At 34.2% G+C, this 26,264-nt stretch overlaps 1 protein-coding gene across 2 annotated transcripts in view; it reads right to left on the bottom strand.

Moving 5' to 3' along the window:
- The window catches only part of LOC114327295 (protein peste-like), a 547,602-nt gene extending 523,637 nt beyond the window's left edge, over window positions 1-23,965 (bottom strand). Inside the window, exon 1 of one of the 2 annotated variants that reach the window (XM_028275872.2) lies at window positions 23,830-23,965. The gene's annotated coding sequence lies outside the window, so the exon portion shown is untranslated. The remainder of the gene's footprint in view (window positions 1-23,829) is intronic. The other variant, XM_050643842.1, reaches the window with a different exon arrangement.
- Window positions 23,966-26,264: the final 2,299 nt, after the last annotated feature.

Genomic DNA, 26,264 nt, shown 5'->3' on the forward strand with positions numbered 1-26,264 from the left:
TATAAAATACCAGACCTTCTTGAGTTTTATATCACAATAGGAATTGACAGCAAATTAGTGACAGCAACATCCAGCCTAGACATTTTTTCGGATCACACTCCAGTCCTTATGAACATGTACTCCGATATAACTCAGAATCCAAATCTATCCGCTCTGTGCAATAAAAAGACCAATTGGGATACTTTTCAAAATTTATTAGATGAAGCAATAGATTCAAAACCTGCAGATGTTGAATGGGCAATAACTAACCTCATAAAAAACATACAGAAAGCTTCATGGGCAGCAACTCCAAACTCCAACTATAAAACAAAAAATTTCAGAGAAAAGAAGGCTAAGAAGAAATTGGCAACAAAACAGAACAGTGAGCAATACAAATAAATTTAGTAAAGCAGCAAGGGAACTAAAAAAAAATAATACTTGAAGTAAAAAATGAATATAAACAAAGATACTTAGAAGAGATTACGCCAACAGAAGCCACCGACTACTCACTATGGAAACTAAAAACCACCGATTACTCACTTTTAAAAAGTCACAAGGAAACTAAAAAGTCCTCAGACACCAATACCACCAATAAGAAAAAACAATGGCAAATGGGCAAGAAATAACATGGAGAAGGCAGATGCCTTTGGTAGCTATCTCTCACAAGTCTTTCAACCAAACAGCTTGGAATCAACACCTGAAGAATTGGAGGAAATAAATAGAGTACCAAATGAACCTTACCAAATGGAGCTGCCCATACCGAAATTTAAGTACAATGAAGTTAAGGATGTAATAATGAAAGAAATTAATCCTAAAATAGCTCCTGGTTATGATCTGATAACGGGTAGGATACTACAAAAATTAACAAAGAAAGGAATAACGGCAATATTACAAATTTTTAATGCAATAGTAAGTTTAAATTATATTCTGCAACAACTGAAAATGGCAGTTTTAATTATGATCCCAAAACCAGGAAAAAAACTAGAGGAATTAACATCATATAGGCCAATAAGTTTACTGCCTCTGCTTTCCAAAGTGCTGGAAAAATTAATAATAAAATGCTTCAAGCCAATACTAGAAAGCAAAAATCTCATACCAGAACATCAGTTTGGGTTTAGACAAGAACATGAACCCATAGAGCAAGTCCATAGATTAGTAAAACATATCAGCAACGACTTTGAAAATAAGCGATATTGCTCAGCAGCGTTTCTTGACATAAGCCAAGCGTTCGATAAAGTCTGGCACAAAGGTCTACTCTATAAACTAAAAAACCTATTGCCTCATCCGTATTATGAACTTATAAATTCTTACTTATCTGACAGATTTTTTTCAGTTATATACCATTCAGAATATTCAGAATTATACCAAATAAAATCAGGAGTACCGCAAGGTAGCGTGTTAGGACCAATGCTGTACCAGCTTTTTACTGAAGATCTACCAACTTCAAGAACTACAATAAGAGCAACCTTCGCAGATGACACCGCAATACTCGCCTCACATCATGATCCAGTAACTGCCTCAAGAAACTTACAAGCCAGCCTTAATAATATCCAAGCATGGTTAAAAAAATGGAAAATTCGAGTTAATGAGACCAAATCAATCCATGTTACCTTTACACTAAGAAGAGGTATATGTCCAGTAGTGCTATTCTTCTTCTTCTTTCTCGAAACTCCTTATGCTCCTTAGGGGCGTCGGAGGTTTTATTCATCTTCTATCCATCTCTTCTATTTCTTGAGGTCCTTTGCTAACTCTTTCATTTGTTGATGTGTTTTTCCTTTTTCCTGTCCAATTTCTATAATCTGATCGATCCATCTCTTCCTTGGCCTCCCTTTCCTTCTTTTACCATATCTTTTCGATTCCATCACCTGCTTATCACTTAGCCTTCCCTGGTCCATTCTGTTAATGTGTCCATACCATTTTAATTTTCTTTTTTGTATCTTGGTTATTATCGATTCCTGTTTCAGTCTTTGTCTAATATTTTCATTTCTTATTCTGTCCAATTTTGTTTTTCCTGCTATTTTTCTTAGCTGCTTCATCTCCGCTGCGTTTATTGTACTGTCTATTTTTGCATTGTTTACCCATGTCTCACTTGCATACATTAAAGTTGGCACGGAGATTGCGTTGTATACCTTCAGTTTTATTTCTTTATCTATTTCTTCCTTTCCAAATATTGTTTTATTTAGTGCATAGTAGATCTTATTTGCTTTTTTCGCTGTGTATGAGATTTCTTGATCTATCTTTCCATCCTCTGATATTATTACTCCAAGGTATTCAAACGTCGAGACTGTTTCTATTATTTCGTTTTTGCACCTAAATATCGTTTGGTTTATTTCTTCCCTTTTCTTTTGGGTTACTATCATGGTCTTCGTTTTCTTTACATTAACCTCCATTTTCAAATTTTCTATTTCCTCCACCCATATATTGATTAGATTTTGCATTTTCTCTTTATTGCCTGCTATTATTACTAAGTCATCTGCATATAGTAGTCCCTCCATTCTCACTGGTACTAAATTCCTGTACCCTATTATTGACTGTAATTGCCTTGACCTTCTTTTAGCGCTCTTCATTACTCTATCCATTACTAATATAAACAAAACTGGGCTGAGACTGTCCCCCTGTTTTATTCCTCTCCTTAGGTTTATTTTTGGCGATCTGTTTCCATTTATTTGTACTTTAGCAAGTACGTTTCTATACGTACTTTTTACCACGCTTACTATCTTTTGCGGGATTTGCAGATCTTCCATTACTGATCATACTACTTCTCTATTTATAGAATCAAAAGCAGCTTTAATATCTATAGGTAAACGTAATACATGTCTTCTCCTATTTCGTTTTTCCTTTCAATTATATTTCTCATTATGTATATACTATCTGTTGTTCCTCTTTCCTTCCTAAATGCCGCTTGTTCTACTTCTAGTTTTCCTTCCAGTTCTTTCCTGAGCTTCCTTTCTATTATCCCGGTGTAGACTTTATATGCCACTTATGATAAGCATATAGCCCTATAGATATCACATTCCGCTTCATCTCCTTTCTTGTGTATTGGTATCAATGAATTTTCCTCCCAGTCTTCCGGTATCTTTTCTGTTCTCCATGATTCCCTCATTATTTCGAGTAGCCAAAGCTTGCCTCGTTGTCCCACGTACTTCATCATCTCCGGATCTATGTCATCGGCACTTCCCGCTTTTCCAATCTTTATTCTTGCCAATCCTTCTTCAATATCTTTGATATGAATTTCGTTTACTCGATTGTCTCTATCCACTTCTCTTGCCTGCTCTCCTATCTCCTCATCTTGTTGGTTACTTGCCTCGAATTTTTCTTTATAGTGCTTATTCCATATGGTTAGTATGTCTTGTATGTTTGTTTTCAATTCATTTCGCTCATTTCTAATTCCTCTTATTGGTTTCCTTTTTATTCCTTTCATGCTTCTTATTTTATTCCAAAACTGTTTATTGTTATTCCCAAAACATTCGTTCAATTCTTCAACGAATTCCTTCCAGCTCTTCTTCTTCGCATCTTTTACTAGTTCTTTCACTATATTTCTCTGTCTTCTGTATTCGTCTCTGTCTTGCTCTTCATTTGTGTTTATGTATCGCTTCCACATTTCTTTCTTCCTTTTTGGAGCTTGTTTTATCTCCTTATTCCACCATCCAGTTCTTTTATTATTCTTACCATTCTTTCTTATTCCACATACTTGTTTCGCAGTGTTCCATAACGTGTCTCTCAATTTTTTCCATCTTTCTTCCATATTCCATATTTCCTCATAGTTTTCATAGTGTTCCAGTTTTTTATCTGTCTCTCTTTGGTATAACTTCCTCATTTCCATATTTTTCATTTTATATATTGCTATTCTTGTATATTGAGGACTCTCTATTATTTCCATTAGTTTCATGTTTATCTCTGCTGTCATTAGTCTGTATTGGGTACCGAGTTCGGCTTCGTTCTCTGTTTTTATATTCTGTATCGTTAGTTCTGCATCTCGAGGATATACTTTGTAGTCAATTATGCTTCTCGCGTTTCTTTCTTCTGCTACGTATGTATATTTTTCGTTTCTCGGTTGATACCAGAAAGAATTACCAATTAACAAGTCATTTATTTGGCACAAACTTATCATTCTTCTATCATTTCTATTTATCGTCTCTTCTCCATATCTTCCCAAGCAGCCTAATGCCATATTTTCATCAATTCCTATTCGTGCATTCCAGTCTCCTAGTAAAATGATGTTTTTGCTTTCCTCTTGTATCTCATCAATAAGTTTCTGTATCTCATCATAGAATAGTTCTATTTTTTCCTGCTCTGTTCCTTCTACCGGTGCATATACCTGTATTATGTGACATTCTTCTTCTTCTAACTCTATTTTTATGTATATGGTTCTTGATGATACTGGTTTGAATTTGGTTATTCTTCTATTCATTTCTTTCGTTTCAACTATTCCCACGGCTTCTTTTGCCCTTTGTCCTATCTGAACTCCAGAATAGTATAGTATGTGCTGCCCTCCAATATCGACAAATCCATTTCCTACTTTTTTCGTCTCGCTTACTCCTATAAACTGCAGCTCAAATCTTTCCATTTCCTCTGTTAATTCACGTTCCTTTCCTGTTATTGAGGTTATATTCCATGTACCTATTCTCGTTTGACATTTGTTTTTATTTTTCTTTTCTTCCTTGTTATTAGTTTTCCTCGTTGTTTGCTCTTTCATATTACTAGATGTTCCATGTCCTTTCCTGGTCGTCATCAAAGTCTCTCCGTCCAATTCGCTTATCAGTTTTTTGGAAGGATTGTTCCTGGGTATTTGTTGCTTATCTCAGGTATTAGTTTATCCGCATCATTGTCCCATATCCATTCTTCGTTATCTATTATCATTTTTTGAAACCTTACTTTGACTTTCTTCCCCTTGCTTCTTTCTTCTTTTGCCTTTATTCTTATTTGTCCTTGTATATCCCTCTCCTTCTTGCTCATGTCCTCGTTAATATATATTTTTCCTTGTCTGTACCCTCTTAGTTTGATTTTATTCTTCATGACATTATATTTTTCAGACTCGTTGCTTAGCTTGATCAAACAGGTTTTACTGCCCAACTTTTTAGCATGTGCTACTGTTACTTGCACTCCTAGCTCGTTATCTAGGAAAGTTTTCATTTCCTCTTTTAGAATGCTGTGTTCATCCGTCTTGACATTTAGGCCTTGGATTACGATGTTATTTCTCCTTTCTTTGTTTTCTAATTTGTCTAATCTATTATTTATCATGTTTATATGATTTTTGAGTATCTTGTTTTCTTCTTTAATTAATTCATTCTCTTTCTCTATTTCCTTCATCTCATTAAAATACTGCTTATTGACCTCCTTTATAATCAGGTTAGGCATCCACAGCGTCTCGAGTGCAGTTCATAAGGCGTGAACCCTACTCAATTCAAGCTCACACTTCCCTGTCTTCCGAGCTGGCCGTGTCTACCTTCCTAAAACCTCAAAATATTTTCTCTATTTTTGATGTTGTCTGCCGTATTTGAAATATCTCTTAGGCCGGCCCTGTTTTCTTTCCGCTTCCAAATAATGTGGTTCTTAGCAGTACTGATGTCGCTTTTCTGCTTTTTATTTTGGCTCAGCTGACGGCGTTTATTATTGTCTAAATTAATTAAATGTATTTAAATTAGTTCTACTTACAGTTTTTACCGCTTTTGTTTTCTACATGCAATCTATGCTATGGTACTTAACTATACAATCGGTCTAATGAATTAAAATACACCAACAACCTTACAAAAATTGGATTTGATTAGTAGCACTTTATAGACAGCTAATCGCTTTCCACTCGCAGGACCGTCCCCTATTAAGTAGTGCTATTAAATAATCAAATGATTACTCAAAGAAATGAAGTCAAATATTTAGGTTTACATCTTGACAGAAGATTAACGTGGAGAACACATATATTTACAAAACGAAAACAATTGGGTCTCAAACTAAGACAATTTTACTGGCTTATTGGCAGGAAATCACAATTAAATCTCACAAATAAGATATTAATATATAATGCCGTACTGAAACCAATATGGACGTATGGAATTCAATTATGGGGTTCTACTAGCAATTCAAACCTAGAAATCATACAAAGATTCCAGAACAAAGTTCTTCGGATTATAACCAATGCTCCGTGGTATGTTTCGAACAACATAATAGAAAAATACCTCTAAGTTCAATCCATAAAAACTGAAGTCACAAAGTACAGTGAAAAATACAAAAACAAAACTAGTGCTCACTCTAATGACTTAGTGCGCGCACTGTTTAATGTCAACGATGAAGTGCGTCGACTAAAGCGTTTAAAGCCTACAGACTTAATAAACAGATTTAAATAAAATGAATTAACATTTTAAGAAAATAAGAAAATCTACGGTTTCGTTTTGATTAAAATCTGTCTTCCTCCATCCCCCGATAGTACTATTTCTAGGTCTACCTGTTGTCAAGGAGGCTCTAAGGAAGACAGATTTTTACTATTCCGACCGTAGATTGTCGATATAAATTAAAATAATTTATATCGCAGTATGGATAGAACGCCCTCTAACGGGGAATAAGCGAAATGAATTTCGACTCAATTCAAGCTTTCTGCTTAACCCAGGTATAAACATACCAAAAGGCACAGACAGGAAAACATTCCACTTTGGGGTTCAGAGAGCCCATATGAAACCAGTCTTTGTACTCTATGCAGAGTATGGCATTAACAAAATAAGAAAATCTACGGTTAAAATAATTTATATCGCAGTATGGATAGAACGCCCTCTAACGGGGAGTAGGCGAATAATCTCCGTAGATTTTCTTATTTTGTTAATGCCATACTCTGCATAGAGTACAAAGACTCGTTTCATATGGGCTCTCTGAACCGCAAAGTGGAATGTTTTCCTGGCGGTGCCTTTTGGTATGTTTATACCTGGGTTAAGCAGAAAGCTTGAATTGAGTCGAAATTCATTTCGCTTATTCCCCGTTAGAGGGCGTTCTATCCATACTGCGATATAAATTATTTTAACAGTAGATTTTCTTATTTTGTTAATGCCATACTCTGCATAGAGTTCAAATACTCGTTTCATATGGGCTCTCTGAACCGCAAAGTGGAATGTTTTCCTGGCGGTGCCTTTTGGTATGTTTATACCTGGGTTAAGCAGAAAGCTTGAATTGAGTCGAAATTCATTTCGTTTGAATTAACATTTACCACTACGTTATTAACTTTGTTTAATAATTATATGTTATAGGAAGCCTCTCACTGGAGAGAATTCCTATATGTCATTTTTTCTTCTAATAATTGTCATAAAATTTACTTATTGTTATGAGTGATAACGGATTGTAAATTAAATGAAGCTTCAAAACAAAACAAAAATAGAATTATGAATAGATGGATGGCGCCATAATCAGAAAAAACGATTTTTGGAAATGGAAAATTAAACTAAAAAAATGGAAAATCCCCATTAAAATTAAAAACTTAACTTTTTTTGGTTTTTTAGGACCTAATCTTCACAATCCAATAAGTCCCAATGACGCTTTAGGAAAATTTAGCATGCAAGCCTCCCCTACCATTATTAACCCTTAAACGGCCAAGGCCCAAGGTTGGGTAAAAAATGTCCATCTAATGCATATTGCCTTGAAACATATTTATTAGATGTTCCAAATTTCAAAAATTATGACATAATGTTAAAAGGACTGCCCTTTATCGAGTGCTAATTTGTTTCTAGCAATATTTTTGAAAATAATAGTAATATCTGGAGTTAATTAGGGGGTGGGCACAAAATATCCACCGTTGGTAAAACTTGTTACTAATAGTTATTTATGAAAGTATTCGTGAAGTATGCTTTTTGCGAACGCACGCAATTTTTAGAGCACGAGCGAAAACGGAGCGAGTGCTATAAATCGCGTAAGATCGCAAAAAGTACTTCACGCACAGTTTCATACTATATTTTATCTACGATAAACAAATAAAAAAAGCTGCAACTCCTCGTCACTGGAATTCATTTCTATTCTACAATTTTTAGAACTTTGACATTTAAAAATTCTATCTACTTTCAAACCACAAAACTGTCAAAACTTTTGTTGTAATTCATTGCTCATATTTTCATCACCATGACAACTCGAAACTTAAGGATTGTCACCATGACAACTCGAAAGTTACAAACAGTGCGAAAAGTAAATCCCATTTAAAATACATTGTTATTTCACGCAAACTTTAAATCCTTCACGCACTGCTATCTATAATGACAGTTTTCACAAACTAAAAACTTATACATAATATGACATAGAGTAGATAAAAGTTTTTTTCTACAACCGTGTTAAAAATGCAATTTTTAGCACTCCATACGAGCGTTAAAAATTCTACTTTAAGGCACTAGTGCCTTAAAATATTTTTAAGGCACTGCAGTTCGTATTGACCGTATAGACAATTTTGATGTAATGTCAAAAAAATATAAAAATGGAATGTCAGTCACGTTCAAGTAAAAGTTTTTGTAGATATTGTCCTGTAATTACGTTTGTAAAAAAAATATTGTATGATATGAGTGTTAAAAAGTACATTTTTAAGGCACTCATGTGAATTGCAGAACTCGCTATCGCTCATTCTGAAAACTTTCACATGCGTGCCTTAAACCTGTACTTTTAACACTTATATCATAAATAACTATTATATAATTTCTCGTTGGCAGGAACATAATCGACATAATTATCCTCCACACTAATGAGGAGGCAGAAAGGAAGAATGTGGAAAAAATCGATAAATCTGAATTACTAGCTTTTACTGGTATTTTAATTTTGATGTACGTCGTAACTTTGTTGTAAGATTTTTACATCGTTTGTATTAATATTTTATAAAATGTTGTGCGTACTAGGCATAAGATTCTTAAGTTTAATCTATTTCTCACATTCGGAACAACTCTCAATAAATATATTAAATATTTTCGAGGTGGGTATATTTTACCCACCCTTGGGAATACATGGAACTGCATATGGTTGTGCGTTTTAGGGTTAAAATTATTAGTTCCTAAGGTTAATTTGCAATTTATTTAAATTTTGTTGTTGAAGCTTTGTTGTTATGTTGCATTATTTGTTTATTTATATTGACGATTTATTTAATTTCAGTAAATTGCATATTGTTTTTTTCTGACTCTTTAATAAGCTTTGTTTATAAAATTGTACAATGTTTAATGACAATAAAGCATATTTGTAGTCTATTCTATCTACACTGTTTAATATAATTATACATGAATGAATATTTGAAATTAATGTATATTTTCAGAACTACATATTTTCGAAGTGGAAATCGAAATGTATATAAATTGCATTTTAAATTAAACTTGTATTCCTCACAGATTAGGGGCCGATTTCTCATATCTGTCTTAATCTATGGTTCAGTTGAACAAAGTTCACCGGTGAACTTCGGTTTTATTTGGAATTCGTTTCTCATTGTGAGTGCACGTTCTACAGCTTTCGAGAAATGCCAATAGATGGCAAAAGGTAAAAAACTATCGCCATTTTGTACCACCTTTTTTATGCTGTTTTTGAATAAAGTTAAATTTAAGTGAAAAACTAAGTTTTCAATCTAATAGCACGTAAAACAACATCCAAAAATGTTATTCTACATCCTACCAGACTGAAAACAATGGGAACCTTCTCTGGTAACACCTCCGATGCTTCTACAATTTGCAAGATATAACGGATGCTGAGACTAAGAAAGATGAGTGAATTTTACAATTCATATTTCACGTCCCATCTGCTCAGCGCGGTAAAGTTCCAACGAGAATGGTCCTATTGGTACTCCAATCAGCGTAAACATGTAAATTAAAAATAAATAACCATTTTCAATTTCGTTGCAACACGAGTAGAGGGGCTATGTATGTTCTGGCGCAACCCCTAAGAACGCACCCCTTAAATAGCAACCCCCGGTCGTAAATGCCAAACGGCTTAACGTAGGATGACGTGTGACGTATCGTTGAAAAGGGGATGAAAAAGGGGGTTGAACGCAGTATGTGGCGTGCGCATCGGAATATGCCAAAAGGGCATTACGTCATATCTTCTTTTCTATTGGTCCGATTTTGACGTAAGAGGGCTCGTCGGAACGGGGAGGGGGTAACGAATAAGTTGAGACAAAAAACAAAGAAGGCGGCAGTGCCAAAAGGGCATTACAGCATATCTTTGTTGCTATTGGTCCGATTTTGACGTAAGAGGGCTCGTCGGAACGTGGAGGGGGTAAAGAACACACAAAAAACAAAGATGACGGCAGTGCCAAAACGGCATTACAGCATATCTTTGTTGCTATTGGTCCGATTTTGACGTATGGGGTGTCAAATGAAAGCGGTGGTGACACAGAAGCCAACTGTCAATTCTTCTTCTTTTCCGTATAGTGAATAACAGAACGTGACATTCGACATCTTCATTATCATTGGTCCGATTTTGACGTATGGGGTGTCAAATGAAAGCGGTGGAGACACAGAAGCCAACTGTCAATTCTTCTTCTTCTTTTCGTTTGTCAATTTTTCTTCTTTTTCGTATAGTGCCTAACAGAACGTGACATTCGACATCTTTGTTGTCATTGGTCCGATTTTGACGTATAGGGTGTCAAATGAAAGCGGCGGAGACACAGAAGCCAACTGTCAATTCTTCTTCTGTCAACGGTCAATATTAACTGTCATTTCTTCTTCTTTTCCGTATAGTGCCTAAGAGAACGTGACATTTGACGTATGACGTGACATTTGGCGTAGGACGTGACATGAACGACGTGACATTTGACGCAGAACGTGACATTTGACGTAGGACGTGAATGACGTTACATTAGACGCAGAACGTGAATGACGTGACGTAGATATGTGACATTTGACGTAAGACGTGAATGACGTGAAATTCGACGCAGAACGTGAATGACGTGACGTGAATGACATGACTTTTGACGTAGGACGTGAATGACGTGACGTGAATGACGTGAAATTCGACGCAAAACGTGACATTTGACGTAGATATGTGACATTCGACGTAGGACGTGAATGACAGCTAATCTCTATTACCTTCTGCTTCGCTCTGATACACTCTGCTGACCCCTTATACCGCTCTGTGATCGCCTGTGCCTTCTGTTAGCGTGTCTCTGATGACGCCTGTGACCCTCTGCTACCCTCTGTGACCCTCTGCTACCCTCTGTTACCCTCTGCTACCCTCTGTTACCCTCTGCTACCCTCTGCTGTTACATTAAAAGCGGTTTAGAATATGACGTCTGTACGTCTTTGTGATCGTCTGTGCCTTCTGTTAGTGTGACGTGAATGACGTGAAATTCGACGCAGAACGTGAATGACGTGACGTGAATGACGTGACATTTGACGTAGGACGTAAATGACGTGACGTGAATGACGTGAAATTCGACGTAGAACGTGACATTTAAACGTGAATGAGTGACGTGAATGACGTGACGTAAATGATGTGTCGTGAATGACGTGACCTGAATGACGTGAAATTCGACGCAGAACGTGAATGACGTGACGTGAATGACGTGACATTTGACGTAGGACGTGAATGACGTGAAATTCGACGCAGAACGTGACATTTGGCGTAGGACGTGAATGACGTGACATTTGACGTAGGACGTGAATGACGTGAAATTCGTCGCAGAACGTGACAGTTGGCGTAGGACGTGAATGACGTGACGTGAATAACGTTACATTCGACGCAGGACGTGTCGGTTGACGAAGGACGTGACATTTGACGTGAAACATTAAACGTGACCTATTATCGGTTCGATTGTGACGTATGAGGTGTCAAATACGCAAGCCCAACATCAACTGCTCGTCACCAGCCTACTTATTATTGTTCTTTCAAATAAACTAGTCAAATGTCCACTATTATACAGAGGTCTTCCATTCTTTCGTCTATAAGTAATTTTTGATCAACACGGTATATACAAGTACTAATATTTTCACACACTAGAGTAATTCCAACGAAAATTTCTAATCTAGACTTTTAAAATTTCCTTATTTTATAACTTCTATTTCACGAGTAAATTCGTGAGCCACCCCGTATATACAAATACTAATATTTTTCATACATTACAATTAAAATAGGTAAATAAATGCACAAGAAATGTCGTTAAAGAAGGAAACTGTATATGTGAATCATTTCCAATAACAAAGTAGTTTAAACAAGGATGTTGTCTGCCTCCGACTTTATTCAAAATATATTCAATCATAGCTAGAGCAGTGGAGGAAACAATTATCCGGAATGGGAATAGACAGAGGCGGTGGTAAATATCTAGCAACCTTGTTTTTCGCAGATGATCATATAGGTAAAAAATGGGGGTTACTATACTTTCGACTACCGTGTTTCAACTACCATTCCAAGGTCACAAGCTAACGTAGGTAAGCATGCGCTAATATTTTAAATTGGTGTTCATGGTTAGGAGAGGAAAGAAAAATCAAAACTTTCTGATCTAAATAATATATTTTTAATAAAGAAATAAAGACTTAACATTATTTTTAATATAAATACAAAGTTCTAAACACAAAATACAGCTCGTTCTTTATTTTTACTCGACGTTGTTCTGATTTTGTCTAGTTTTAGTTTAATCCTATAATGTAGACTTATGTGTAAATCGTTTATTTCTTTCTCCAACCAGTAACACCAATTTAAAATATTAGCGCATGCTTACCTACGTTAGCTTGTGACCTTGGAATGGTAGTTGAAACACGGTAGTCGAAAGTATAGTAACCCCCATTTTTTACCTATATGAAATAATCAGTTAGGGTGGGGGAGGCTGTACTGGTAGATAAATTTAACAACTTCGTAAGGACTCTTAGTCTAGTGAGACAGTTTTGAGATTTCAGTTCTTTGTTATTAAATAGCCAGTTAAGATATGTCTATTTTGTCAAAAAGTGACTATCTGGCTCTTTTGAGTGTCAGTGGTATTAAAGCTCTTTCGCCAGCGGACATGGCAAAGGATTACGAAGAGTCACCAAGAGAATGGTATCATTTACTCTTAAATGAGAGTGACTTTACTCTTCTAGCATGTGCTCCTAATGTAAAATGGTATTCCATTTGCCGTTGTCATTTAGTAGCAGACGACGGAAGTACTGCACACGAACATCTGCATTCATTAATTCACTTTACAAATGGATCTACAATGTTGGCTTACAAGAAGAAAATACAACGTGCAGGGAAAAGACTACATCCAAAAACTACGTTTAGAAAAATTATTTGTTTGGATCATTGTGTTGGTGTTTTAAGATACATTGCATGTGCTGATGGTCAAAAACCCCTTCGTCGAGATGGAGATGGACTTTTAGGTAAACCTCACTCCCATTACGAGAGAAGTGTATTTAAATTAGAGTTGTTACATTCGAGAGGAAAATTCTGTCGAAGTATACGTAATGAAATTTCTACCCTAGCGAGCAGAGGCGTTAGCAATCTAGAAAAATATGCTTCAGTGCATGAACTACACGTAAAATCAACCTGCAAGTGTGAAAGAGGTGAGGAAGGTATTAGAAGAAAAGATGAAGCCAATGAAAAGAGAAGACAATTTTACAAAACTGAACGTGGGATGACCATACGAAAATCATACAAAGAGAAAATGCTTCAGAAACGTAAAATTATTACTGAACTAATGAATTTAGGTTTAAATAAAAAGGCAGAACTGCAAAGAAAAACTATCTTAAAATTACTGGAACTATTGTAATATCTTTAATAAATAATAAGTAATATCTCGATATTATATTTCCTAACACAAAAACACTTTTTGAATGCGATTATCTTAGAAATTTTATTTAGAATAGTCCAGTCCAACCTAGACTGCATAATGTGTAACAAAGAATTGACCCCATTTAATTTGTATTGAATTTTTGTCCAAGTTTGACTTAAATGTTCACAAAGGACTTTACTGTCCATGGTAAACTTTCCGTTTTCCATGCTTTTTATATGGGTGTCCAGGATCCTATACGGAAAAGAAGAAGAATTGACAGTTAATATTGACCGTTGACAGAAGAAGAATTGACAGTTGGCTTCTGTGTCTCCGCCGCTTTCATTTGACACCCCATACGTCAAAATCGGACCAATGACAACAAAGATGTCGAATGTCACGTTCTGTTAGGCATTATACGGAAAAGAAGAAGAATTGCCAAACGAAAAGAAGAAGAAGAATTAACAGTTGGCTTCTGTGTTGCCACCGCTTTCATTTGACACCCCATACGTCAAAATCGGACCAATAGCAACAAAGATATGCTGTAATGCCGTTTTGGCACTGCCGCCATCTTTGTTTTTGTCTCAACTTATTCGTTACCCCCTCCACTTTCCGACGAGTCCTCTTACGTCAAAATCGGACCAACAGAAAAGAAGATATGACGTAATGCCCTTTTGGCATATTCCGATGCGCACGCCACATACTGCGTTCAACCCCCTTTTTCATCCCCTTTCCAACGATACGTCACACGTCATCCTACGTTAAGCCGTTTGGCATTTATTAATATTTAAGGGTTGCGATTTAGGGGATGCGCCAGAACATACGTTGTCTATCTACTAACACGAAACTACAGCGGCATCATTATTCCAGTTCAATGAGAGAGTGCAGCAAGCACCTCTACCGGTTTCGAAACTTACTAGTCTCTCATGAGGAGGCACATATGCTGCTCTTTCTGACCCAACTAGGACAAACCTTGGCGTGCAGTCACGGATTGCAACGAACGGAATGGCAGGGATGCCCTAGCGGCAACTGCTGGCAAAAAACTAAGTTTTCAATCTAATAGCACATAAAACAACATACAAAAATGTTATTCTACATCCTACCAGACTGAAAACAATAGTTTTGGAACAATGGAAATTAAAAATGGTTATTAAATTTTGATTTACATGTTTACTCTGATTGGAGTACAAAGGGAACCATTCTCGTTGGAACTTTACCGCGCTGAGTAGGTGGTACGTGAATTATAAATTGTAAAATTCCCTCATCTTCCTTAGTCTCAGCATCTGTTATGGCTTGCAAATTGTAGAAGCCTCGGAGGTGTTACCAGAGAAGGTTCCCATTGTTTTCAGTCTGGTAGGATGTAGAATAACATTTTTGGGTGTTGTTTTATGTGCTATTATATTGAAAACTTAGTTTTTTGCTAGCAGTTGCCGCTAGTGCATCCCTGCCATTTCGTTCGTTGCAATCCGTAACTGCACGCCGGGGTTTGTCCTAGTTGGGTCAGAGAGAGCAGCATATGTGCCTCCTGATGAGAGACTAATAAGTAGGCAATACCTAGGGAACTACCCTTTTTAGACTAATAAGTTTCGAAACCGGTAGAGGTGCTTGCTGCACTCTCTGATTGAACTGGAATAATGATGCGGCTGCAGTTTCGTGTTGCAATAAAATTGAAAATGGTTATACATTTTTGATTTACATGTTTACTCTGATTGGAGTACAAAGGGAACCATTCTCGTTGAAACTTTATCGCGCTGAGTAGGTGGTACGTGAATTATAAATTGTAAAAGTCCCTCATCTTCCTTAGTCTCAGCATCCGTTATGGCTTGCAAATTGTAGAAGCCTCGGAGGTGTTACCAGAGAAGGTTCCCATTATTTTCAGTCTGGTAGGATGTAGAATAACATTTTTGGATGTTGTTTTATGTGTTATTAGATTGAAAACTTAGTTTTTTGCTAGCAGTTGCCGCTAGGACATCCCTGCCATTTCGTTCGTAGCAATCCGTGACTGCACGCCGGGGCTGGTCCTAGTTGGGTCAGAGAGAGCAGCATTTGTGCCTCCTGATGAGAGACTAATAAGTTTCGAAACCAGTAGAGGTGCTTGCTGCACTCTCTGATTGAACTGGAATAATGATGCGGCTGTAGTTTCGTGTTGCAACGAAATTGAAAATGGTTATTCATTTTTGATTTAAATTGAAATATTTATAGTCAAATAGTCATTTTAATAATTATAAATAAATGTAATAAAAACAAAAATAATGTTATCGTTTATCGTTAGGCTTAATATAATGAAATAGGTAATATTTATATTATGACAGCGTTTCGTGTTAATACAACGCATGCGTAATCCATGAAATCATCTGAACTGGGTTCTGAAATCTTTAAACGGCCGAATTCCCGCGTTCAAGCATCGTTCAAGTTTAAACTGCCATCGGTTGAACGTTAATTGAGAAAGACGATTTTGACTTTAAACTGACGTTCACTAAAAGTTCAGGTTAAACTGGAGTTGAACTCGATATGAGAAATTGACCCTAAAAGGGCATATTTAGTTTCTTTCCTTGTGGGATCGGTACTTACCGGAGGGACCACAGACGTTCGGAATTAGCGTCTCTTTGCAAAGACAATGACGTTGACTTTGCAAAGTAACAAGACACTCACTCAACACACACACTACACATGACTCTGGGTATCTGACTGCAAAAATTCACCGTAGTTACCATGCCAATGGCCATTAGTTGTCGGGGCATTAGCTAAATAAAAAAGAATGTGTGTGTACTTTGTACGCACGTAAGAAGTTATACTTCTATTATATGATTATATGATTATATGATTATAAACGAAATTAATATACTTTTTATTTATATTTTATTTAAATATTAAATTAATTTATACTTAATACTTCTCAAACATTTTTATTAAAACAGTGCCAAAAATTAAAATAATAAAAAAATAAAACACACACAAACACATTAAAAATGCCACAAATGATTTCTGAACATTAATTGTCGGAAAAATTTTTAACTAAATACGTATTTTCTGAAAATAAAATTATATAATAAATATACTTACAATCATAAAATGTATAAAAAAAAATAAAAAAATAAAAGTTTCTATTGGGATTCGAACCAACTTACCACGCGGCTGGTATTTGCGTTGTATTGGGATTCACCCGCATTAAAACTGCACCACAGAGGCAGCTTGTCATTATGTGCGAAGATCGTCTAACTAAACAGATTAACCTTTTGACATTTTTAACTTATGTAAATCAAATTATTTTGATTTTGAATTGAAATGATTTAGAATTGAAAAAATACAACAAAACATAGGGTAAGAAGACAATATATTAGGTGAATATTGATATAAATTTTGATGGTAATCAAATTATGTAAAAAAAAGTATTACATACTACTTATGTATTTTGGTAGGTTCAAGGTAGGTATCGGAGCCCGTATAAAGACTAATACATTTCGCAATCACTTGCGTCGTGCAAAGTGGCTATGTTCAAATATCATAACAAAATTTGATCAACTATTTATAAAACACTTACCAGTGAAAGATTCTTTAGCTTTGAATAAGCGAGATTTGCGGCACTCATACTAGGCACAGTTTGATGAGCTTTCACATTGGCATGCAACAGTCATTTCTTCTATGTAAATAAGTCCAAAAATATAATATGAAAACTATTTAAAAAGGCAGTATAACCATTAACTAACTTTTTGTTTGTTGTTTCTCTTCCTACAAATTTTAAAACGCAACAAGCATACATTATAACCAAACACAGTCCCACAGCTGTGCCACAGCTGCCATATTGGATAATTTTTGTCATGTCATTTGAACATCCAATCAGAACAAAGTTATAATGCGCATGCGCCCGGTCGCTAGGTTTTCCCATATAAAATTTCACCGTCATTACGCCCGTAAAGAAGTATAACTTCAAAAAGGCATATTGTGAAACATCCTCTACTAAGAAATTCGTTGGACGTTTTTCAAAATCCAATCTACACAGGGTTAATCAACTTGATGCCACCTTCGACTTGAGACTTGACTGAGAAAAGGTCGTCACACAGGAAGAAGGTGAAATTAAAACGGTCACTCCAAAATAAGTGGCAAGTAAAGATAAAGAAAATATCAAACCCACGAAAGCATTCCTAAAACAACGTCCTAAAAAAGTCAATATAAAGCTGACATATCTTGTTAATGCCTCGAAATGGTTAAGATATATTGCCAAGATATCGAAAAAACCCGAGGTAGTTATGATTCCTACACCCAGAAAACCACCAAATTCAATATAATTGTATGATGTGATTGCTTTGCTGCCTGTAGTTTCGAAACCATACAAGAAGTGTTTAACGTTATAAATTTCACATTGTTATTTTTCTTGAATTCATTATTATTATATTCGAATTTATTTTGACTTTATTCATTTGTGTGCCTTACGTTTTCCTTTACTATTTCATTTCTAAAAATATTTAGCGCTCAACTTTTCTATCAAATAATAAAATATTCTCTTTTCCCATTTTTCTTCAATTTTAATTTTCAATTATTTCAGTTCAATTCCTATTTTCTCTTTGTATACACCTGTATTTATACCCTCTACACGAACATTCTCCTACTTGCAAAACTGGTTAAAGAGAATTCGTTTGTTGGCATTTCTTATTGTCATGTCAATTTATCACTTCAAAACAACAGTAGGGATTTAAGTAGGGAAGTATCTTTTCTGCATTTAAAGTGGAATTTTAGTTCAGAAACCCATTGTATTGGTGACTCTTTTGTGTGACCGTGATCAATATTATTGATTGATCAGATTGTATAATGTTTATAAGCATTTCATTGATGTTAATAAATAATAAAATGAAACAGTATAACTGTTTACGGTTACATTAGACCGGGCTGTATCGCCGCCCCCGCTAGCGAAATTATTCCGATTCGATTTTTTTTCACAAACTTACTCAAAAAGAGGTCCTTATAACACATCCACAGGGTGCAGGAGGGTGCCGTGGTCGAAAAATTGTTTAAACAATTTTCTTTAAACAAATTAACAAAAATTATATTTTCATCTCGAACAATTTTTTTAGATAATTCGGGTCCTTCTGAGCAAAAAAAATCTCTTGTTATTTTTCTCTAAAGTTGATTGTTGTCGAGCTATATGCCATTAAAAATTTGAAAAATGCGAAATACATTGTTACTTCACGCACACTTTAAACACTTCACGCACTGCTATCTATACGCTCTGAGCTTCGCTGGTGTCGCTCCTAGCGGTTACTAATTCTACTTTTACCGGTAATTTTTAAATTTATTATTTAATTGTTATCGCTTAATATTTACAACGCAAAAAAGTAATTAAATTGTAATCGATTTTTTTTTAATTTTTCTAATCATTTTGACGTTCTATTGATTAAATATCAATTTCTTACTTCGGATACTTTGACAATAATCGTATAGATGGCGCTAAGATTATAATAGATTATTTATAATTAGATATTACGGAACATTAAAAAAACTTAAATTCAGTATTTAAAACGTAAGTATATTTAAGGTAAAAATATATACCACAGCTTTGACCAACTAATATTGTTTATAATTAATGTTTTTAATTTTAATTTTAAATTAATCACTTTGACATTTATGTCAAATTTCCAGTAAACGTTTACAAACTTGTCACTACTGGCGTTCGCGAATTTGTAAATATCCCCTCTACGTACGAGCTCACAGCGTATAATGACAGTTTTCACAAACTAAAAACTTACATAATATGACATAGAGTAGATAAAATTGTTTAAACAATTGTTCGACCACGGCACCGACCGGCACCCTGTGGATATGTTATAAGGACCTCTTTTTGAGTAAGTGTGTTCAAAAAAATGTAATCGAAATAGTTTCGCTAACGGGGGCGACGATGAAGTTGGACTATAGTGCTAATTGTTATTAATTAAAAACAGCAGCTTTGTAATAAAATAATGACAAAAATCTCTCCAGGGCCTTGAAGAAGGGGTTTGAAACTTGATTTGGTCACTTTTTGCATTTCATAATAATAATTTTTAATCTAGTTATTAAGCCTTGAAAATACCTCATTTTCAATGGGAAATAAGCCACAATTTTACCAAAAAAATGATTTTATTAACGTTTCGAAGCCCAAATCGGGTTTCGTTGTCAAAATACAAAATACTACTAAAATAAACAAAAATGTTGTTGCTAAGTAAAAAAAATCCTTCTAATAATAATTTATTTAATCTGACTCATTTATATTGGAAATTTAAACGTATATTATACATTTTAAAGTAGAAGACTTTAAATGATATCGCCAATATTTATGAGTTGCATTCCTGGGACGACTTTACTAAAAGATAGTTCATTCGATTAACATAAAATCAATCCCAACTCAAGAATATCCGTCACAAAAAATCATAGCATGTGATCTGTCTTCAAAAAGACAACCAAATGCAACGATGACAGTAAAATTCTCGCGTTAGAGATTCCATAGTAAATCACGAGGGAAAACCAGGAAAAAACCTCATGATACTATTTCGACATCGTAAGTATTTGGTCTTACATTTAATTTACTTTCAAAAAACTAATACCAAATTCTGACTTTAATAATAATATGTTTAAATTATAAATAATATTAACAATACATAGATATACAATAAGTAATACTAGAATATAAAATTTGTACTAACTCGATATGTTATTGACTTACTAATCGTAGTATTTTCTTTCTATTGACTTCCGCTTTCAGTATGGGTAACCACATCCTACTTCATTCTACCGAGGAATTTGCGACACAATTGGTTTCATTTAGCATAATTAGAGCCGTGTCTTTTATTTTTTATTTAGCGGCTCTAATTATGCTAAATGAAACCAATTGTGTCGCAAATTCCTCGGTAGAATGCAGGTAGGAAGTGGTTACCCATACTGAAAGAGGAAGTCAATAGAAAGAGAATACGACGATTAGTAAGTCAATAACTTATCGAGTTAGTACAAATTTTATATTTTAGTATTACTTATTGTATATCTATGTATTATTAATATTATTTATAATTTAAACATAATAAAGTCAGAATTTGGTATTCGTTTTTTGAAAGTAAATTAAATGTAAGACCAAATACTTACGATGTCGGGATAGTATCACGAGGTATTTTTCCCGGTTTTTCCTCGTGATTTACTATGGAATCTCTAACGCGAGAATTTTACTGTCATCGTTGCATTTGGTTGTCTTTTTAAAGACAGATCACATGCTATAATTTTTTTGTGACGGATATTATTGAGTTGGGATTGATTTCATGTCATCGAATGAACTATCTTTTAGTAAAGTCGTCCCAGGAACGCAAATCATAAATATTGGCGATATCATTTTAAAGTCTTCTACTTTAAAATATATAATATACGTCTAAATTGCCGATATAAATAAGTCAGATTTAATAAATCGACACCCCCATCGAACAAAGTTGTAACTCATTTTTAGCGATTTTACAGGAGAGGCAAAAAACGAAAACATAAATTTTTAAAAATTTGTAGCGAAATGATTAGACTCTTTTACACTAATGCGATATGATATTTATAACATAATAAGGGATTACTGTGAGATGTATGCTTTGCAATTTTATTAGCTATTGAATATCTTGAGTTTGATTGAGATAAAAACTTGAGATCAAACATGAGTATCCGAAGAAAAAGGTTGTAACTCGCCTAACAACCATTTTGCACTCTCCGTGTTAATTACTTTTCCCGTTTAACTATTAAAAGGTTGAAACACTATGAAAAAAAAATGGTAAAAAATATCTTAAATTTTTCGCATTCTTATTGCGGATCTGTAAATATTTACTTTTAAACCATTTTACTTTATTACTTTACTCTTTTACTATTAATATCTACTTCAAAATTAACGTGTGTCCTTAAATAGGTTAAAATTTAGAATCTGCTTCTGATTTATTTCAGTTACGAATTTAGGCTTGCCTGATGCTTTGGCATATCGTACGTATCATGGTTATCCATAGGTGTGGAGCATATACGACTTAATATTTTTCGGTTTTTATATAATGCATACATTGAATCACCCTCGTTTTGTGAATGTGCTATTTCAAAAAAATACATGTGCAATATTAATATTAAACTTTTTTAATACATAGAAGTACGTAGCAAACACTATTCTATACTTATTTTGTCCACCGCAACTATCAAAAAGGAAAAAAAAGTCCGTAGATACTTGTTGACTTTTATTTCGATAAATTGACTTATGAGATGCACCATATGTTTGAATAATTTATAAATTAAACATACGTGCAACAAAGTTGTAACTCATTTAAAAACCTTGTTAATCATCAACTACAAAGTAAGTAAATATTTAACATAGGGAGTATCCAGTGTTATTGCCATTTTCACGCTAGAATGGCACACGTACGTTAAAATACAACTTTTTTCAATGGAGTACTAGCCAAACTATTGAGAATTAAACTATGTAGTTTATATTGTGGTGTGCGCTATTTTTTGCTGAATTCGCCTGTGTTGAAATCTGAAAAAGGTGTAACTTGAGTTACAACCTTGTTCGATGGGAGTGTCGAAATTATTAGAAGAATTTTTTTTTTACTTAGCAACAAAGTTTTTGTTTATTTTAGTAGTATTTTGTATTTTGACAACGAAACCCGATTTGGGCTTTGAAACGTTAATAAAATCATTTTTTGGTCAAATTGTGGCATATTTCCCATTGAAAATAGTTGATTATAAAAATGCCACAATGAAATAGCTTTAAAACAACATTGAAAATGGCTATTTTCGCATTTTTTAAATTTTTAATCGCATATAACTCTACAACAATCAATTTTAGAAAAAAATGACAAGAGACCTTTTTTGCTCAGAATAACCCAAGTTATCTAAAAAAAATTCGAAATGAAAAAATTATATTTGTGAATTTATTTAAAAAATAGTTATTTATGAAACAGTTCATGAAGTATGCTTTTTTGCGAACGCACGCGATGTTTAGAGCACCAGCGACAGCTGGGCGAGTGCTATACATCGCGTAAGTTCGTAAAACGCACAGTTTCATACAATATTTTATCTACGATAAACAAATAAAAAAGCTGTAACACTTCGTCACTGGAGTTCATTTCTATTCTACAATTTTTAGAACTCTGACATTTAAAAATTCTAACTTTTTTCAAACCACAAAACTGTCACAATTTTTGTTGTAATTTATTGCTTATTATGTCATCACCATGACAACGTGAACGTTAAGGATATTTGATATAAAAGTGTTTCAAAAAACAATGCGAAAAAGTAAATCCCATTTAAAATACATTGTTACTTCACGCACATTTTAAACCCTTCACGCACTGCTATCTAGAATGACAGTTTTCACAAATTAAAAACTTATACATAATATTTAATAGAGTACCTAGATAAAATTGTTTAAACAATTTTTCGACCACGGCACCGCCCGGCACCCTGTGGATATGTTATAAGGACCTCTTTTTGAGTAAGTTTGTGCAAAAAAATCGAATCGGAATAATGTCGCTAGCGGGGGCGACGATACATCCTGGACTATAGCGCTAATGGTTAATAATTAAAAATAACAGCTTGGTAATAAAATAATCACAAAAAACCTTCAGGATCTTGAAGAAGGGGTTTGCGACTTGATTTGGTTACTTTTTGGTTTTCATAAGAATAATTTTTAATCGAGTTATTAAGCCTTAAAAATGGCTATTTTCGCATTTTTCAAAGTTTTAATCGCATATAACTCGACAATAATCAATTTTAGAAAAAAATGTTAAAAGTTATCAAAAAAAATTGTGGAAATAAAAAAATCATTTTTGTGAATTTGTTTAAAAAAATTTTTTAAACAATTTTTTGACCACAGCACAGCCCGGCATCCTGTGGATATGTTATAAGGACCTTTTTTTGAGTAAGTTTGTGCAAAAAATCGAATCGGAATAATTTTGCTAGCGGGGGCGACGATACAGCCCGGCTACATACATATTTCAATAATCAAATAGACAATTAAAATAATATTTTCAATATTGATTCCGGTATTCAATTCAATCATATCTGTATATGTGTCATATCATTGAAAACATTGGCAACGTTGTTTTAACCTATTAATTCACATGTTTATATTTGTAAATACCACATTTAAAAACCAGCAATATAATTCAATATGTAGATTATTTGGCCCTTGTCCAACTCTATGTACTTACATAACTGTAATTATTACTCCATTCATACACATTCCATACACACTAACAATTTTTGTCCAGAATCGGGCACTTAGTTTAGTTTAGTGTAAAAGTGCACATAGTCCCAAACGATAACAACTCGCGTCACTCACTATAGATTTCATGGTGTAGTTCCCTACACTGCTCCTAATTTTAGCATCAAACAATCTTGGCTCATGTGTATATTCTCGGGATGTTTTCTTATTGTCATTGGTGTAATAGGATCAATTAAAATTAATAGTGCGGTAAAATAGTCTAGGAAAAAAACTGTCGTTGACCTATGGCGTTTTGATTTCAATCAAGATCTTGATTGTTTTGTTCGTTTTGTAAACAACTGTTACTCATCTTCGATTGTTAAAGAATGTTTAGTTGATTTTTTTATTTACCTGGGTATAATAATATGGAAAAACAAGTGCTTTAAATTACTCTGTGCAAACAATAGAGGTTGATGAAACGGTGTAAGTGAAGGCCCAAATCACAAGGGCCACTCTGCAGCGCTACTCTGCGGATCCACAAAGCAGCTTCCGATGATTTACCATGGGTTCTTATGTGAAGTGGACGTCGCACCCCAGACGAGTGACACAGTCGCCAAGCCTCAATATAGTCTAAGATCTAGAGCCGAAAAATCATGGTCATAAGTAATATGGAGTTTGGCATGTGAAATTTGTCTATTGTATATTGATAATTATGACCCCTTTCAGGCTGACACCTCAGTGGATACAGGAAGTAGCAATAAGGCATGAAAGGGGAAAGTTAGTGTAGTCTTTAAAGTTTTTCACCTTCTATCTTGTTAAACTTCCATCGATTTGCATGAAAATTGGTGACTAGTTAGAGCATACCCCAAGAAATAGTGAAAACTATTTTATTAAAAATAACCCCACAAATCGATAGAGGGACAAATTATAAGTAAAATTTGTTATATCATGTTATTAAAATAAATCAATACTTTTTGAGTTATTAAAGATCAAAGATTTGTCTGTTTAAGAGCACATGCGTGAAATTACGGATGATAAAAAGAACATATTAATTAATTGTATGTTACTAAAATATTACTTTTATATTATTTCGATAATATATATTTAGCAAAAGTGTATTCGAATATGTCAAATGTACCCAATATTGGACACTCCCAGTATCTGGACATATTCAGTTTATATTGATAGAAAAAATTCAACTAAATATCGAAATAATATAAAAATAATATTTAACTAACCTACAATTAATTAATATGTCCTTTTTATCATCCGTAACTTCACGCATATGCTCTTAAATAAACAAACAAATCTTTGGTCTTTAATAAGTAAAAAAATATTGATGTATTTTAATAACATGATATAACAAATTTTACTTAAAATTTGCCTCTCTATCGATTTGTGGGGTTATTTTTAATAAAATTGTTTTCACCCGCGGAAAGGAGTGGTATTCACCACCAGGGTAAAAGTGCAAGTTGGCACCAAATCAGTTTTATTTCTTGAGGTATGCTCTAACTAATCACCAATTTTCATGCAAATCGATGGAGGTTTAAGAAAATAGGAGGTGAAAACTTTAATGATTGCACTAACTTTCCCCTGTCATCCCTTATTGCTACTTCCTGTATCCACTGAGGTGTCAGCCTGAAAGGGGTCATAATTCTCAATATACAATGGACACATTTCGCAGGAAAAACTCCATATTACTTATGACGATGATTTTTCGGCTCTAGATCTCCGTCTACTACTAGTTGCGTCCTAAAATGAATTTATAGCGTAAACACCTAAAATGAATTTCGATTCGGAACGGTATTTGATTGAAGTGCAAAACAGACCGGATATATTATGTGATACAAGAACCCGAGGTCATATTTATAGGGCATTCAAAGGAAAAGCGTGGGACGGCATCTTTAAATTATTTGTTTCTGATTTTAAAGACCGTAGCCCTCTGGAAAAGAATAAATCCCATAAGCAATATTTTCTCATAACAAATACAATATTGTTGGTTTATTTATGTTAAATAGTTAGTCCAGAAAGCCACTGCGCATTCGCTAGGAAAAATATTCTAATTCGGATTTTTTGCACAATCTTACTCAAAAAGGACTCCTTTTAACAAATTTGCATGTTGCCAGGACCAAAAGGTGGTCAAAAATTTTTTAAACGTTTTTTTTTTGTTTTTTTCCTAAAATTATTTTTGTTGCATGGAACAAAGTTTTTTTAGGTTTTTTGGATCATTCCAAACAGAAAAGGTCTTTAGTGAATTTTCTCTAAAAATGATAGTTTTTGACATATAAGCGATTAAATATTGAAAAATTGCGAAATCGGCCATTTTTAACCCTCAAAAACTATGTGAAAAACTGAAAACTTGAATGTTACCAAGGTAGGTACATATTCTTTAAACATCGATTGATGAAATCCCGAAGAGTTTTTTGCAATATAATGTTCAAA

The sequence above is a fragment of the Diabrotica virgifera genome, chromosome 2, assembly GCF_917563875.1.
Source record: "Diabrotica virgifera virgifera chromosome 2, PGI_DIABVI_V3a".
In the NCBI taxonomy this organism is placed as follows: Eukaryota; Metazoa; Arthropoda; class Insecta; order Coleoptera; family Chrysomelidae; genus Diabrotica; species Diabrotica virgifera.